Consider the following 6,803-nt stretch of genomic DNA (forward strand, 5'->3'; position numbering starts at 1 on the left):
ACCAGCTAGATCAACAGTTAGCCCTCTATCAGAACCTACTAGGACAATGACACTCCTACATAGACCCTCAAATTATTTGAACAAGTCCTTCACTATACTGGAAGAGACTTTTTATGAAAACGCACAAGAATAACTTTTGAGCTCGAAATTTGACAACGTATTAAGTACTTTTTTCTCAGACCAGCTAGATCAACAATTAGCCCTCTATCAGAACCTACTAGGACTGTGACACTCCTACATAGACCCTCGAATTATTTGAACAAGTCCTTCACTATACTGAAAGAGACTTTTTATGAATTTATGAAAACGCACAAGAGTAATTTTTGAGCTCGAAATTTGACAACGTATTAAGTACTTTTTTCTCAGACCACCTAGATCAACAATTAGCCCTCTATCAGAACCTACTAGGACTATGATACTCCTACATAGACCCTCAAATTATTTGAACAAGTCCTTCACTATACGGAAAGAGACTTTTTATGAAAACGCACAAGAATAACTTTTGAGCTCGAAATTTGACAACGTATTAAATACTTTTTTCTCAGACCAGCTAGATCAACAATTAGCCCTCTATCAGAACCTGCTAGGACTATGACACTCCTACATGGACCCTCAAACTATTTGAACCAGTCCTTCACTATACGGAAAGAGACTTTTTATGAAAACGCACAAGAATAACTTTTGAGCTCGAAATTTGACAACGTATTAAGTACTTTTTTCTCAGACCAGCTAGATCAACAGTTAGCCCTCTATCAGAACCTACTAGGACAATGACACTCCTACATAGACCCTCAAATTATTTGAACAAGTCCTTCACTATACTGGAAGAGACTTTTTATGAAAACGCACAAGAATAACTTTTGAGCTCGAAATTTGACAACGTATTAAGTACTTTTTTCTCAGACCAGCTAGATCAACAATTAGCCCTCTATCAGAACCTACTAGGACTGTGACACTCCTACATAGACCCTCGAATTATTTGAACAAGTCCTTCACTATACTGAAAGAGACTTTTTATGAATTTATGAAAACGCACAAGAGTAATTTTTGAGCTCGAAATTTGACAACGTATTAAGTACTTTTTTCTCAGACCAGCTAGATCAACAATTAGCCCTCTATCAGAACCTACTAGGACTATGACACTCCTACATAGACCCTCAAATTATTTGAACAAGTCCTTCACTATACTGAAAGAGACTTTTTATGAAAACGCACAAGAGTAATTTTTGAGCTCGAAATTTGACAACGTATTAAGTACTTTTTTCTCAGACCAGCTAGATCAACAATTAGCCCTCTATCAGAACCTACTAGTACTATGACACTCCTACATAGACCGTCATATTATTTGAACAAGTCCTTCACTATACTGAAAGAGACTTTTTATGAAAACGCACAAGAGTAATTTTTGAGCTCGAAATTTGACAACGTATTAAGTACTTTTTTCTCAGACCAGCTAGATCAACAATTAGCCCTCTATCAGAACCTACTAGGACTATGACATTCCTACATGGACCCTCAAACTATTTGAACAAGTCCTTCACTATACGGAAAGAGACTTTTTATGAAAACGCATAAGAATAACTTTTGAGCTCGAAATTTGACAACGTATTAAGTACTTTTTTCTCAGACCACCTAGATCAACAATTAGCCCTCTATCAGAACCTACTAGGACTATGACACTCCTACATAGCCCCGCAAATTATTTGAACAAGTCCTTCACTATACTGAAAGAGACTTTTTATGAAAACGCACAAGAGTAATTTTTGAGCTCGAAATTTGACAACGTATTAAGTACTTTTTTCTCAGACCAGCTAGATCAACAATTATCCCTCTATCAGAACCTACTAGGACTATGACACTCCTACATAGACCCTGAAATTATTTGAACAAGTCCTTCCTTATACTGAAAGAGACTTTTTATGAAAACGCACAAGAGTAATTTTTGAGCTCGAAATTTGACAACGTATTAAGTACTTTTTTCTCAGACCAGCTAGATCAACAATTATCCCTCTATCAGAACCTACTAGGACTATGACACTCCTACATAGACCCTCAAATTATTTGAACAAGTCCTTCACTATACTGGAAGAGACTTTTTATGAAAACGCACAAGAATAACTTTTGAGCTCGAAATTTGACAACGTATTAAGTACTTTTTTCTCAGACCAGCTAGATCAACAATTAGCCCTCTATCAGAACCTACTAGGACTGTGACACTCCTACATAGACCCTCGAATTATTTGAACAAGTCCTTCACTATACTGAAAGAGACTTTTTATGAATTTATGAAAACGCACAAGAGTAATTTTTGAGCTCGAAATTTGACAACGTATTAAGTACTTTTTTCTCAGACCAGCTAGATCAACAATTAGCCCTCTATCAGAACCTACTAGGACTATGACACTCCTACATAGACCCTCAAATTATTTGAACAAGTCCTTCACTATACTGAAAGAGACTTTTTATGAAAACGCACAAGAGTAATTTTTGAGCTCGAAATTTGACAACGTATTAAGTACTTTTTTCTCAGACCAGCTAGATCAACAATTAGCCCTCTATCAGAACCTACTAGTACTATGACACTCCTACATAGACCGTCATATTATTTGAACAAGTCCTTCACTATACTGAAAGAGACTTTTTATGAAAACGCACAAGAGTAATTTTTGAGCTCGAAATTTGACAACGTATTAAGTACTTTTTTCTCAGACCAGCTAGATCAACAATTAGCCCTCTATCAGAACCTACTAGGACTATGACATTCCTACATGGACCCTCAAACTATTTGAACAAGTCCTTCACTATACGGAAAGAGACTTTTTATGAAAACGCATAAGAATAACTTTTGAGCTCGAAATTTGACAACGTATTAAGTACTTTTTTCTCAGACCACCTAGATCAACAATTAGCCCTCTATCAGAACCTACTAGGACTATGACACTCCTACATAGCCCCGCAAATTATTTGAACAAGTCCTTCACTATACTGAAAGAGACTTTTTATGAAAACGCACAAGAGTAATTTTTGAGCTCGAAATTTGACAACGTATTAAGTACTTTTTTCTCAGACCAGCTAGATCAACAATTATCCCTCTATCAGAACCTACTAGGACTATGACACTCCTACATAGACCCTGAAATTATTTGAACAAGTCCTTCCTTATACTGAAAGAGACTTTTTATGAAAACGCACAAGAGTAATTTTTGAGCTCGAAATTTGACAACGTATTAAGTACTTTTTTCTCAGACCAGCTAGATCAACAATTATCCCTCTATCAGAACCTACTAGGACTATGACACTCCTACATAGACCCTCAAATTATTTGAACAAGTCCTTCCCTATACTGAAAGAGACTTTTTATGAAAACGCACAAGAGTAATTTTTGAGCTCGAAATTTGACAACGTATTAAGTACTTTTTTCCCAGACCAGCTAGATCAACAATTAGCCCTCTATCAGAACCTACTAGGACTATGACACTCCTACATAGACCCTCAAATTATTTGAACAAGTCCTTCACTATACGGAAAGAGACTTTTTATGAAAACGCACAAGAATAACTTTTGAGCTCGAAATTTGACAACGTATTAAGTACTTTTTTCTCAGACCAGCTAGATCAACAATTATCCCTCTATCAGTACCTACTAGGACTATGACACTCCTACAAGGACCCTCAAATTATTTGAACAAGTCCTTCACTATACGGAAAGAGACTTTTTATGAAAACGCACAAGAATAACTTTTGAGCTCGAAATTTGACAACGTATTAAGTACTTTTTTCTCAGACCAGCTAGATCAACAATTAGCCCTTTTTCAGAGCCTACTAGGACTATTGCACTCCTAGGTAGAATATCAAAACTTTGAACAAGTCCTAAGCTGTAAAAACCGAAGCTGTGCGATGCACAGCAAACCAGACCAAAAAAAAGCGGAAGCAAACAAAAAAAGCGCAAAACTGAAAATCCAAGAAGAGCGCAAAGCTTCAACGAACCTTCTTGCTTTGCAAGAATACATTCCCACGATGTGGGAACACGGACCGAAAAAACCGGTCCGAAAACCGCAGCTCTGCGGTGCAGAGCAAACCAGACCGAAAGAAAGCAACAGCTAGCCAAGCTAGCGAGCAAAGAAGCGGGAAGAACTCACCTGGCAGGAGACGACAGCAGACAGAAGAGAAGAAAAGCAAAAACAAACTCTGAAAAAACATTTGGTTAGTACACATAAAAGAACATCAAAGACAACACACGAGACGCACGGCCACCCCCACCAAGCGACCGCTCCCCCCCCCCACCCCGGCGCCAAACCTCCACCCCCTAAACGACCCCCCCCCCAAAAACACCAACCGTCCAACGCCAAATTTTGGCATGAGTTCTGGAACAATGCCATGGAACTCAGAGAGCATGGAAATGCATTTTGCAATGGATACGAGAATCAGTTAAGATGAAGTTACGTCACGAACGGACGTCAGAAACGTCCAAAATGACCCAAATTACGGTCGACTTGCGGGCTAATTTCACTACTTTTTGAAAACAACACTATGTGACATGTATACCATTGAAACCGTCTTGAACTAAGCTGTTCATATCACTAAACAAAATGAAAAAGTTCCCTCTATATACAGAGTTATTAGCAAAAATCGACCGAGTCCGATCGAAAATAGGGACGTTTCCCATGCTCGTACTCAAATTTACAACTTCTGGTGAATATTTTTTCAGGTTTCATTATATCAAAAGAAAGCACGCATAACGAGCTCTCTGATTATGCAACTCAATGGGAAAAAAATTCGTGTAGGCAGAGTTATTAACGATCGAGCCGTTGGTGCCAAATGCACCAAAAAAGGACTTGGATGACCCAAAATGCCCAACACCTTCATCAACGATTATGATTGAAACAACCAAACATATATGGGGAGAATCCCCATTATCAGGGGAGTCTAAACAACCAATTCTCGGACAGTTTAATGACGATATTCAGAGGTCACCAGGTGATCAGACCTGGCAGTCATCCTCTTCTGGGGTTCAAAATGGGGTCAAGTTTACAGGGTAATTTCTCGAAAATGACCGAAAAAAACAAACGCCCTTAATACCGTTTGTAGCACTGCTTGAGATACGCATTATATTTAAAAAAATGAGCCCAATCGGTGCATTCTTCAAGGAGTTATAGCAAAAATAATGTACCGTACCAAATAACCATAGAGGAGAGAAACACCACTTTCAGAGCTAAAATTGACCTTCTGAATTACATAAAATGGGGTGTAAAATTTATATGGCGACAATCAGCATTAGTCTAGCGAACTAACTATCGAGTCTAAATGAGCTAGTTTTATTGGTCTAACATGTAGGTACAGCAAAAGTACCGGACACGAATAGCTCAAAATGGAGGTATGTGTCCTGGCCAATTTCTCGAAAACGGCTGAAAGAAACAAAACGCTATTTACAGGGATTCAAGTACGGCTCAAGCTGAGTTCAAATCAACAAACAGATCAAAAATCGGTTCACTCTACGAAGAGATATTCCAACATAAATGTGCCGTACCAAATGAGCAAATAGGACAGGTACTGCTCATGTAACGCTAAAATTGACCATCTGGACTACATAAAACTGCATACAAAATATATATGGGGAGACTCCCCACTAACTGGGGATTCTAAAACACTAATACTTGTTGGGTAAATCGCGTTTTTTGTTGTACCAAAATTTGGGTCACCCAGAATAGCCCGAAAATTCGAACTATTTCAACTTTGAACATTAATAACTTTTTGATTAGGCCGATTTGGGAAACCAACCAAACACTGCAAGCAAGAAGGGTTCAGTGCCAACAAAGAGCGACCACTCCCGTTTAATTTGGTTCAGTACTTCAGAAGATATTAACAAAAAACTGTTCTGTACCCCATTTTTTGGGCTAAAATCGAAGCCCAAGATCTCCGGAACCGACGTAAAACAACGTGAAACAGCGTTCCCGGCGTATTTGTGGGTGTAATTCTGGTCCACTTCCACGTTCTAGTTCACTGCAAACCTTCATCGTGAGGTGGGAAAAATTTCCCACCTCACCATGAAGGTTATGATGTTTTGTGTGTTTTGACATAAAACAACATCCACAGAAATTTGATGAAATCGTGAAAACAGAAAAATTGTTGAATTGCTAAAAACTATTGACTCAAATAGCTTCATGGACCCGACACTAGCGTAAATAACACAATTTGCAAGTAACAACAACCCTCCTTACAATAAAAACCACTTAAATTCATAATAACGCTTAAAATGATATATTTTTTTAAGTTTACACCATAATTGTTGTTTGCACAAGCAGACGCAAGAAAAAGACTACAAATAGGCTAGCAGGAACAGATCAAAACAAACAAAATGCCCCCTCGTTTGTTGAATTTGATTCAGTACTTTAGGAGATATCGATGAAACAATAAACTGTAACCTGACTTTCGGTATCTGAAAAGACAAAAAATTAAAGAGAAGCAATGCAAAATGTCCATCAAAAACATAATAAAACCTGTTCTATGATTGAGATAGCTTCAGGGACCCAACAGACCGGTGAATAACACAATTTTTAAGTAATAACAACGCTCATTACGAGAACGACTACATCAATTCAAATTGAAAAACAAAACGGGATTTTTTTTAAATCTTCACTTATTTTTTTTAGTTCTTAAAATGCAGCATAGTTCAAGTGCTGCGTTCATCCAAAAAATGAAGTTGTATGACGTTGATTGACACTATGAGGACTGCTCTGAAATGAAAATTTGGTGTTTGAGTTCCCTTGCAATACAAATTTTTGTTTGGATTATTAAGGATGAAAA

The sequence above is a fragment of the Convolutriloba macropyga genome, chromosome 5 (assembly GCF_964194025.1).
Source record: "Convolutriloba macropyga chromosome 5, txConMacr16.3, whole genome shotgun sequence".
Lineage (NCBI taxonomy): Eukaryota > Metazoa > Xenacoelomorpha > Acoela > Convolutidae > Convolutriloba > Convolutriloba macropyga.